Source organism: Rattus rattus, chromosome 1, assembly GCF_011064425.1.
Source record: "Rattus rattus isolate New Zealand chromosome 1, Rrattus_CSIRO_v1, whole genome shotgun sequence".
In the NCBI taxonomy this organism is placed as follows: domain Eukaryota; kingdom Metazoa; phylum Chordata; class Mammalia; order Rodentia; family Muridae; genus Rattus; species Rattus rattus.
In genome coordinates this window covers 260,176,890-260,189,307 of record NC_046154.1, presented here as the reverse complement: position 1 = coordinate 260,189,307, position 12,418 = coordinate 260,176,890, and the positions used below count along the sequence as shown (strand labels likewise).

General features: G+C 42.7%; 1 pseudogene; it reads left to right on the top strand.

Moving 5' to 3' along the window:
* The first annotated feature begins 366 nt into the window (after positions 1–366).
* On the top strand, positions 367–683 carry LOC116890192 (annotated as a pseudogene).
* Positions 684–12,418: the final 11,735 nt, after the last annotated feature.

Below are 12,418 nucleotides of genomic sequence, written 5' to 3'. Positions count from 1 at the left end.
AGATTTATGGAGTGGAGCGTGGAGCGTGGAGCGGAGAGTCCCATCACCTTCAGGCACCTTTGCCAACTATGTTTCTGTATGGATACTCCATTTCTTGTGCGCATGCTCACTTCCGTAGAAATCACAGTTTGCTGCAAAATGCCACTGTACGTTTTGTTACCAGCTCTGTTCCCTCTGTTTCCACACAGGCTCCTTCCTAGATCCAGCCACTGGTGTTTTGTTCAGGGTCACATGATTCGCTGCCACAAAACTGATGAGGATTGGCCAAAGTCCACTAAAGTCTTCAAATTAAACGTTACCTGCTCGGCGCAGTCCCGCCTTTCCTTCCTGTGGCGCCTTAGGGACCATGGCTGATTAGGACCGTGGGGGCAGATCAAGATCAAGACCGGAGTGGTGAAGCGACTGGTCAAAGAAAAAGTGATGTATGAAAAAGAAGCAAAGCAGCAAGAAGAGAAGATTGAGAGAGTGAAGGCTGAAGACGGTGAGAACTATGCCATTAAGAAGCAGGCAGAGATCCTGCAAGAGTCCCGGATGATGATCCCAGACTGCCAGCCGGTTAGAGGCTGCATACACTGATCTCCAGCAGATACTGGAGAGTGAAAAGGACTTGGAAGAAGCTGAGGAGTACAAAGAAGCCCGTATAGTGCTGGATTCTGTGCAGTTAGAGGCCTGACGTTTTTCTGTACGGCGTGGTTTTTTTTTTTTTTGTTTTTGTTTTTGTTTTTTTTTTTGCATTAAATCCTGGGGTCCAGTCTACAATTCGTCATTTTCAGCCACCGCTGTGTTTAATAATATGAAAACGTGGTTCTTTTTATGCAATTGCATATATTTTTCTTTGCATAACTTAATGTGTCAAATAAATGAGTTCATCTAAAAAATGTTACGTGCTCATTCTTTATGTGTGATATATATAAAATTTTATTTGTATGAAAGCTTTGTAAGCATGTGTATATGTGCACTGAGTATGTGCCCGCCAGATGACTAGTCTAGCTCTGGTATTACAAATGTTTGTGAAGTGGGTGCTAGGAATTGAACCCAGGTTCTCTGCAAGAGCTACAAGCGCTCTTAACCACTGAGCTACCTCTTGCCCCTACATGCTCACTCTTAAGGAAGGACATTGGGGAATCAGATATTCTGTCGCCTGCATAGAAGAGTTTGAGATCTGATGATTGGGCTGCTCAACAGATAGGTAAGATGACTCTTAGAAATGCCAGCTAAAACAGCAGGACCGTAATTGCACAGACCAGCCAGACTGAACGGGAGGGAACGTGTATCTGTCTCCTCTCTCCTCTCCACTTCCAGCTTCCTGAGAGTTGATGTACAGCCAGGGGTTGGGGGAGAAGGACCATTGATCTCACACTGTTGGGTGCTCTAATGAGGAACATGTTGCTCGTCTGGGTTTCTTTGGAGTTTGCTCAGAATGCAAACAAGCCAAACCCACGGCTGCATCTTGGCTGGTTTAAAGCTGCCTCTTGGACAGACTGTGGGACAGAGAGAGAACCAGAGAGCAGATGCAGAAGGAACAACTGACTCACCCCTCTCTACTAGGGTTGGCTCACAGAGCTCCACACTGCTTGAGCATTCTCTCCCAAGAAGCCTTTCTTTCTTCAGTGAATTTCGCTCCGATGTTGGGAAGGCATTTAGGTATTTATCTCCACTCTTCTGTCTGTCTGAAATAACAGCACCCAGGATCAGCATGCAGAAGACCTCGATAAGTTTAAAAGGAGCTGCAGTCTTCAGAGCTGCAGATGTCATCATTCTGGTCGCATTTGTTTTTATTTTCCTTTTTTTTTCTAGTTCGAACTACATGCAATGGCTGACATATCTGACCATATTATCCTATAAAAATGATAATCTTGTGATTTACAGTGTGAAAAGTTGGGTCTGGGAATGTAGCTCAGGGCTGGATCATTTACTGAGCCAGTTTGGAAATCTGGAAATCCCAGCACTAAGATAGAAATAGAAACAAAATCAAAGAAAACAGTAAATAACCCCTCTTCCTGCTTAACATGACTGAGGAGTTTGGTGTAACTTCCAATGTAATCTTCTTCTTCCATGCCATCCCCACCGTCACCCCCGCGTCCAGAGAAAACTACTTGATTTCTCTTTAACTCCATTCCTTCAGCCCTAGAGAGGATGATAATAGTACTTCCCTATAGGGCTTCCAAGACTACTTAATAAGGAGGTGCATGTTGAACACTTAGAACAACACTAAATTATAGTGTGCCTCTTGTAAATATGGACTAGCATGTACCTGTCACCATCATCTCATTTAAGGCTGGTATTTAGTTGTACAACAATGTATACATAATAACAAAATTCATACATAATTCAGTTCCTATGGAATTGCGTGTATAAATGTGCACACGGGGAGCGGAGTTTGCATGCACACATGCACGAAGGTAGTTGGTAAATGTGTCCTAAGGTGAATTGAGCGTCTTTTAGAACCCTTGCTCAACGTCCAGCTTAGATGAAATCCCTTTGGATCCCCAGGGCATGGTGGCACGCAGGCTCAAATCCCAGCATCCAGGAAGTAGAGGTAGATGTCTATGAGTTCCAGATCAGCCAAGGGTTATGTAGAAAGACCTTGTCTCAAAAACAAAGCTGGACATGGTAGTGCTTGACTTTAATTCCAGCATTTAGGAGACAGGGAGGCAGGTAGATGTCTGCAAGTTCAAGGCTACTTGTTTACAGAGTGAGTTCTAGGACAGCCAGGGTTACAAAGAGAAACTTTGTTTCAAAACAACAACAACCAAACACCCAAGTACCCTTTTCTGGTTACATTATAGTTTCTCTATCCTCAAAGACAATCTTCATTCTGAATGTACTATGTCTTATCACCATTAAATTTCCTTATATGCAACATATTTTATAGGCAGTATTACTTGTACTTCTTAAATTTTTAAAATTTATTTTTAAAATCATCAGAGAATTGTACATAACAAAGGAACAAAAATGTCCACAGAAAAATTCAGTTTGGGCTGTCCAAGCAGAAGCATTTTTATTTATTTATTTATTTATTTATTTATTTATTTATTTATTTATTTATTTATTTGGTTTTTCTAGGCAGAGTTTCTCAGTATAGCCCTGTCCTGGAACTTACTCTGTAGACCAGGATGGCCTGGAACTCAGATCCAGCTGCCTCTGCCTCCTGAGCACTGGGGTTTAAGGTGGGCACAACGACAGCCCAGCATTTCTCTTTTAAATCCATCGACGTGACTATCCCTACACAAATCCTATACTGCCTTTGTCATGATATGACTTGAGTGTGGCTTGGGGCAAGAATGGGACAACTATAGGTATTCCAGGCAAAAAGGAGATTTCTACAAGGAATTAGGAAAATCTAGAGGAGCAGGAGTCAAAGTGGGTTCAGGTGCATGTGCTGAGGAGAAACTCTACCACTTCACAGGATACTGTTTCCTAGCTGACTTCGTACCAAGGTCTTCTTAGACCATTCTACCACTGTAGGCAGCTAAGTGTCTACAGGCAGAGGGGCACATGGGAAGTTTATGGACTCCCATGACTTTGAGCCACTGCCTTCTTCTGATGAAAGCTGAAAATTCTATGTAGAAAAGCTGTTCTGCAGTTTTCTTTCTTTTTAACAACAGCTTTTATTAGATTGTGTGCAATTTGCAAAATTTTTATTAGATCATGTGCAATTTATAGAGTCATATGAATTAGAATATAAAGTTTGGATGAATTATCACTAAGTGAACACACCTACTCATCTTTATCCAGAGTAATAGGTAAAACAGAAAATCAATTCCAGAAAAGTCTGGGATCTTGCCTAATCAGTTCTCAAGGCTTTTCCAAAGGCAATCCCATTCCAATGCCTAATATTGACACTTATTTCTCCCAATTTTGAACTTTTAATTCTAACATCTATCTATCTATCTATCTGGTTGGAGTGTTTTGTTTTTGAGACAGGTTTTCTCTATGTAGCCCTGGTTGTCCTAGAACTCACTCTGTAGACCAGACTGACCTCTAAGTCAGATCCACCTGCTTCTGCCTCCCAAGGTCTTGGAATTAAAGGTGTGCACCACCGAGCCCAACTTTATCTTTTTCTTTAGCATGAACACACAGCTAAATGCATTTGTGCCATTGTACATGTAGGTAAAAGGTTAATCCACCACATCTTCTTGGGGTGGACCTCATGCCCAGGCTAGCAAGGCAAGGGCTTTTGCCTGCTGAGCCTTCTCACCAGCCCTGGCCCTTTTGTATATGTCTATTACAGTGAATAAGATTTACCAAGCTGGAGGATAGTGGAGTCCTTTAATCTAGGTAACTATGGCACCATATGGTCTGTGGCTGGTCTGTGTGGCGGGCATATTATCCTGTAGGAGGTCAGTAACAACACTATCCTGGTGAGAACTCATTCTTGAGAAAGCCACTGGAATCTCCCCCCTTTCTGTCATTGCTACTCTGAGTGAGCCCTTCAGGAAACCTGTGTAACTTGAAGAGGGTCACCTGTGTTCAAAGAACCAGGCCCTTTTATCCTTCTTATTTCCATTCATTCTCTTGGCCCTCTGGGCTTCTCTCTTGTCCCCCTACCCCCACCCCTGCCATATCTGATCCTGTTCCCTCCCCTTCCCACTCCCCTCTCCCAACCAGGTCACTCCTTCTCTCTGTCTCCCATGATTATTTCCTTCCCCCTTCTAAGTGATATTGAAGCCTCCTCACTTGGGCCTGTCTTCTTGCCATACTTCTTATGGTCCGTAGGTTGCATCCTAGGCATTCTGTCCTTCTTGGCTGACAGCCACTGATCATGCTGTGCTGAGTCTTCTAGCCAGCCCCCTTTCTCATATTTTCAAAGACACTTTTTTCACACCAATGTCAGGTCATATGTTAGGTCACAGCACACTTCGGAACACAGCATGGATATTTTCCATATGTACCTTGCCACCACATGACTCCCCTCCCCCAGCCCTACTCACGCCCAGTGTCTGTGAGTAGCGTCCCCACTTGTGGGGACATTTATTATGTTCATGCGTGAGCACTAATCATCATCACCTAAGATTCAGCCTAAATTAGGGTTCACTCATTCTGCCCATTATCTGATTTTATATTTCCTTATTTTTGTCTTTCCGTTTTTCACCTATGCTCTTTTCAATCTAGCTCTGGATTTCCAATCATGTGGGGATTTTATCTTTCTACGGTTAATATTCGAGCTCATCGCTTGTGTGGCTCCTATAACACTAGTTATTTTTATTTGTCAAGATTTGTCTTGTGTCACATGGCCAGTGTCTTAATCCTTCTACGACAGTTTCTTTTTAAATAAAGCAACAGCTTTATTTTATTCTGGGGCTTGGGCAGGCACCCATTCTCAGAAGTTCTGGAACTCCTTGGTGCTGGTCACTTTGGTGGGCTTGGACTTGATGAAATGCACGCCCAGCTCGGGGACCTGCACTCTTCACTCTGAGGAATGAGGAGCAGATTCAGTTTGCACTGTGTGTGAGTCGCAAGTGGTTGCTCTTACAGGTGTCCTAGAGACAACCTCAGAAGACAAAGTCCATTTCATCCTGGTGAGACAGCATCTGCATTTAGACATAGACCTAGCAGTGAGTAGGTATTTCTTCTCAGTGTGGTGCCCTCAGTGGCCCCTTCCAGAGTCCTTGGGTCCAAAGTGAACCTCTTACAATCCTGGGGGCAGCTTCTCCTGGAGTGTCTCCCAGCAAGACCGGTGTGTTGATGGCTCAGGGAGGCACTCTGGTCTGAGTAGCCACCGTCCTGCTGGACACATGAAAAAAGAAAAAAAGCCTACCATTTATGCTCTTAAACAAATGCATAACCTCTAATTGCTGCATAAAGGATTCTAGGCACACTCCTCAGAGTGTCCTTGCCAAGGGTGCTCAGCTCTCCGGCCTCTGGATATTTTCGTCAATTATTATTCTGCCAATTTCTAGAGAATTAAGATTTTTCCAGCACCTCTAACATATTATGGTGAGTTTAGCAGTTTCTTCTGATAGCTTTGTGTTTGAAGTGGTTGCTTAAAAGTTAAAAAAAAAAGAAAAAATCATCTTTACCTTCCTAGCAACCTGTTACTTTCATAATAATGGAATGACTACATTTTGAGGTATCTTAGAGTCCATTCTTTATTATGATAAAATGTGAGTTAACATAAAATATCCCGCTTTAATAACCTTAGGTGCACAGCTCAGTGGTATTAAGTACACCCCCACACCATTGTCAACTGACATCACTTAAAATCATTCTAAACCGACATTTTGCACTCAATCAATAGCAACTTCTGATTATCTTCAAACTTCAGACAATACTAGTGTGGGACAGGGAGGGACCCAGGGAACCCAGGACTTGAACATTGTATAAAACACATGTTCTACTACCCAGCCTAAACCCTAGCCCTTATACTTTCTATGTATCTTTAAAGTAAATTTAACATGAGCATAGCAACACAGTCTTATTTGGTATTTTCTCCTGTTATTTCACTTCTAGCAATTCTGACTTATAATAGCATTCATTATGACTTATAATAGCATTCAACTAAAAAAAAATCTGAATCCAGTCTGAGACTTTCAACTTGTATACACATGCATGTGTGGGTATATGGCTGTGTGTATTTGTGTAATGATGGTGGTGCCCATATCTTATGCCCATATGTTATGTTCATACATTAACCTCTGTGTCATTCTTCAAGTGCTGGCTACCTTGAGTTTTTGGAAATCTTTGTCGTTTTGTTTATTTGGAGTGTTTGTTGTGTTTGTAGACAAAGTTACCTTGGCTGCCCTGGAACTCAATACATAGACCAGGATCCTCTCAAATGCTGGGACTAAAGATGTGTGCAATTGCATCCAGCCTGATGTCCAGATTGGCTTGGCAGTGAATCTCAGAGTTCTGCCTGTCTCTGCCTCCAAGCTCTGAGGTCACAAGCCTGTGCCACTGTGCTTGGCTCTCTCAAGTGGGTTCCGGGGATGGAACTTGGGTCCTCAAATTTGCATGGCAAGCACTTTAGCTATAGGGCTACCTCTCCAGCTCCAATTTCAAACTTTTAGCTGGTGGTTTTAATCCATTTAGATGAGATTTGTTGAGTATCTTGGTCATTTTTAGATCCGAGAAACAAACTCACAAAAGAAACAAGTGGAGACCACCTTCCTGAGATTTTGTCTCTCTCTGCCAGTGTGAAAAGCAGGTGTGCAAATACAGTTAATTGACTCTGGCTGCATTTCTCCAGTCCACTCAGTAATTTGTAGGCATTTGTCCTCCCTGTTGAAAACACATACCCAGATTTCTTTTCAACCCTAAACTGGCTGAAAAAGCACCTGTTGTACTTCACATAATCTAAGATGTTGTTAGAGATTTTTCTGACACCATGAAGTATGTTGCCGATATTAAGCTATCAAAAGTATTCCCTGACTGGGTGGTGATGGCTTGCACTTTTAATCCCAGCACTCGGGGTGGGCAGAGGTAGGCAGACCTCTCTGAGTTCTAGGAGTACAAAATGAGTTTCAGGATAGCTATGACTACACAGAGAAACCCTGACTCAAACAAACAAACAAACAAACAAATAAATGAAGAAGGAAAGAAAGAGGGCTGGAGAGATGGCTCAGCAGTTAAGAGCATTGACTGCTCTTCCAGAGGTCCTGAGTTCAATTCCCAGCAACCACACGGTGGCTCAAAACCATCTGTAATGGTATCCAATGCCCTCTTCTGGTGTGTCTGAAAACATCTACAGTGTACTCATATAAATAAAATAAATCTTAAAAAGGAAAGAAAGTTACTTTCGTGACACACAGACTCTTCAGTGTATTTAGAGAGCTATTTTAGTATATAAATAGGTTTTTTACAATTTATTACTCCTTATTAATTTTTAAAGGTGAAATACATTGGGTCCTTCTTTTTCCCCATTCAGAGTTAAACTCTTTCAAATGACCTTAAAACCTCATGTTCTTCCAAACTACCCTGTCCCCCATACTGCCAAGGTTCTTTTTGCAATGCTTTCTGACAAGAGAATGCTTTCGTCTTGTCTCTCAGAGTTTTTGAAGTGTGAACAAACAATGACAATGACATCCAAAGAGCTGCCTTGGACACATGTGCTTATAGAAAACACACTAGGTTCAAAGATGCTAAAATGGGAATCAAATGTCTTTTAGAGTGAATGAGATACGGTATTTTCCAACCTGAAAATTCTACCAGGTTTAGCTTGGTGGTGCACACCTTTAGTCCCAGCACCAAGGAGACAGAGGCAGGTGGAACTCTGACTCAAGGCCAGCCTCATCTACAAAGTGAGTTTCAGGACAGCCAGAGCTACACAGAAAACCCCGTCTCTAAAACCAAACCAAACCAAACCCAAACCAAACCAAACCAAACCAAACCAACCAAACAAACAAACAAACAAACAAAAAAAACCCAAAATTCTACCAGGTTCTTTTCCAAACTTATTTGTTTTTTAGTGCTCTCTTCTTTCTTGTTGTGAAACATTCTTTTAAGTCCTACAAGTATGCTTTATCTGGGATCCTTGGGTTTTGGTTACTAAGAGAGCTGCTGTCTCCAAGCACACTCCAGAGAACCTCCAGGATCTGCTCCTGCAGTTGCCATCCAACTGCCAATTCTCTTCTTAGTTTTAGTTCCTCAGAGGCTTTTTCTTTCTAGCAAGTTCAACTGCACATCTAAAGGAGGACTTTAGATTTTAGCTGATGAGTTTAAGTGTTCTGTAGCAGTAAAGTGTTCTTCTTTGCTAGAGTACTAGATGTAAAGGTCCATCTCATTCCTCCTATGTGCTACAATGTTTCCATTTTCACAAATAAAACAAATGAAGGTTCATAAGGGTTACATAGTTTTTCTAAATTTACAGCAATAAGAAGTGATAGAACCAAGATTCATTGGAAGCCAGTTGTCTCCCAAACCGATGCTCTAAATAGTGAACTTAAAACCCTGACTACTTTCAGCTCCCTAGTACTCCATCACTCTCCTGGATACCTCCAGTTGGTTGTGTTCATGCATTCTTATCTCCTACAGAAGATTTAAATTGGCCTGTCCTTTACCAAAACATCACAGTGAAACTTAGATGAATTTCTGAATATTCTATTTATAAAACAAGAATTCATTTCTAGGTTTGGACACCATTGTAAAGGGGCATCTTCCCTACACCCCAAACAGGGTCTTCTATCACAGCCTATCTCTTAATGGTTATTGTGAAATCTAAGGTTCTGTAGAAAACAAACTGAATTCTTTTAGTCAGATTCTTAAGCTTAATAAATCTCCCATAAGAACAATATCAACTAACTGGATCACCCAGAGCTTCCAGGGACTAAACCACCAGTCAAAAGGTATACATGGAGGAAGCCAGAACTCCAGATACATGTATAGCAGAGGATGGCCTTATCTGATATTAATGGGAGGGGAAGGAGACTTCACACCCTAGGGTAGAGAGGTACTAGAGCAGTGAGGTGGGAGTCGGGTAGGGGGTGGGGGAGCAACCTCATAGAGGCAAAAGGAAGGGAGGAAAGGAGAGATTGGATGGGGAGGGCTATGGAGGGGTAACAGGGAAGGAGGATATCATTTGAAATTTAAACAAATAAAATAATTAATAAAAATAAATAAATAAATCTTGCTGTCATGTTTTTTCTTCCCTAATTCTGAACCCATTCAGTTCTTTTGTGCCTTCAGCTACTGTTCATAGACAAGAGGCAAAAGAGCTTTCTCGGTGCCTTTAAATAGCACAGCCCCTGTGGAATTACCCAGATCCTGTAGGTTCCCCAACACACACACACACACACACACACACACACACACACACACACACACACACCTGCTTTCTGATTTGGGCCATGAATTTTTTTTTCTTGGCTGTAACTCTCAGTGAGTTATCTCCCATTAACGATGCTGACATACAGGAGCCAGATAAAGTGCTATGTAAGTAATCACAGCCAGCTTGGCTTTGAGATACAGGTTATCTCTGGCTGCTATATTATGAGATCAGCCTCCTATTGACATTCAGGATGACGTTTACCAGCTGCAGAGTTCTCGTCCCTCCCTAGTATGATGTTGTGATGAGTGCCAATGTTCTACCCGGAGCTTTCAGGAGTGTGATATCCATTGATGGCCTCTCTCTTCTTCTACTTAGCACATATATAAAGCATTTAGGAATATTGTTATACAACTGTAAGCTTTCACACTGTGTCTTCTTCAGGACCCCTGAACAAATTCTCTTACTGGGTTTTGGAGTGAAAGTAAAGAGGAGGAGAAAAAGGAGGAGGAGGAGGAGGGTTGGGAGGAGGAAGAGGAAGAGGAGGAAGAGAGGGGGAAGAGGAAGAGGAGGAGGGAGAGGAGGAACAGGAAGAGTAGGAGGGCTCAGGTTCTCTTATGATGGGCTGGGTACATTCATAATACAGACACTGGCAAGAGAAACTCAGTTAAAATGTTAAAATATTTTTTTTTACTATTTAATACCAAGTGAACAAACATAAGAATTTTTTCAGACTATTCCGTAGTCTTCACAGTATTAAAAGCATATATTTGGGCCAGGCTGTGGTGGCACATGCCTTTAATCCCAGCACTCAGAAGGCAGAGGCAGATGGATTCTCCGTGAGTTCAAGGCCACCCTGGAGTTTTTCCTTAAAAAAAAAAAAAAAAAACCCAAAAAACAAAAACAACCAAATCTGGGAGCTGACATGATAGTGCGTGCCTACCATCTCAGCATTTGCCAGTTCCAGACCAGCCTGGGCTACACAGAGAGACTTTATCTAAAAAAAAAAAATCAACAGCTGGGCATGGTGGTACATGTTTGGAGTCCTAGCGCTTGCCTTAGGACAAAGGCAGAAAGATCAGGAGTTCAAGATCGTCCTTAGCTATAGATAAGGTTAAACAAAACAGCAAAACCTACTGAGAAACAGGGTTGTTGCTCAGTGGTGGAGGACTTACCCAGAGCTCAGGTTCTTGCCGCTGATACCACATAAACAATCAAACAGCAAAACAAAGAAATCCTTCTATACATACGTTTCCAGCGTCAACATGAGCATTACTTGGCGTCAGTATGTCCATGTATCCGTATATGGAGTACGGGGGTCAGTATGTTACGTTCTGTTGAATGTATATTGTATGATTTTCTGTCATTGGTCTATCATATAATACACTGGCCTATTGTTGGTGTATTTTTTCATATGCTATTGTAAAATGTTCGAGAGGAAGCAGTTAGATTGTATAAAAAAAATGCATGTGTAACCTTTATCCCGTAGACATGGACATCACACGCACGCACGCACGCACGCACGCACGCACGCACGCACGCACGCACGCACGCACGCACCTTCCTTATCTCTTCCCTAGACACTTCTACTACATTGTCAGCAGCCTGGGGGCCAATGAAGTAGACTTCTTTCTTTTTTACCCACTACAGCTGACCAGAGATGTCCGTATCATTCTCATCTGCCGGGACTTGAGACCTCTTTTGTAAAGGGTAGATACATTAACAGTTGTGTCTCCTCCCTCTAATCTCGTGCCTGAAATTGCTGGGTAGCTCCTATTGTTTTGATAGAGCTCCAGCTTCCTAACCTTTATTTCTGGCTCTTTGACACAGGTCAGACACTTGCACTCTCACTGCCACACTTCTCCTGAGCTCTGAGTTGCAGAACCTTTTACCCAAGCTGTGGCACAAGCCTGACACCATTTGCTCTTGCCCCAGCTCCAAGGAGCAGTGGATGGGAACTCCTTCTCTAGCCTCTGCCTCAGCTCCCATGCCTTCCCTTCCCAGTGTGCCTGTCTCTTACTTCCACCGTGGCTTAGCTTGAGACTGATTACATGCCTTTCAACACAGGCCTTGTGACTGAGGTACAAATCCCTGAACAGATGGGGTGAGCTCTCCACATTTGGGAACCTGCCTCACCCTTTCCTGGTATTCTCCTGCCCTGCAATGCCTCCTCCCTGACAGGGCACTGGTTGATTGACACCTTGGCTAGAGTAGCTGTTCAGCCTCAGCGTTTCTCCTATCTCTCTTAATTAATTTGATGTGTTTGGCATCGGCTCTGTTATTAGAGGGATATTTTCTCGGAGGCAGGAGAGAGTTGGAGGCCTTGCTCCTTTCCCTTCCCTTCCTAAATGGACTAGTATTTCAACCTGACAGCTCCCAGACACTTCTCTGGCTGTGGGGCTTTGGGTGTTTATTTCCCTGATGTTTTTATTCCAAAGTCTTTGCCAGGGTCACATTGTTGAAGCCTGCCAAATGACAGGAGCCCCTGACCCTACTACTGGGTCTGATACATTTCACAGGTAAAGCTGTTGTCAGGGAATTATAGAAGCCAAAGGCAAAAGAGAGTCCTCAAGAGGTCATCTTAGACATGCCCCTGTCTCTAGCCTAGCACTCGTCCACATCTGCTTGAATAAATTAGAAAAAAAATCTAGTATTCAAAATGTCACAAAAAAAGGGAATAGATGTGACACCCTTCAACCCCTTTCTACTACCAGC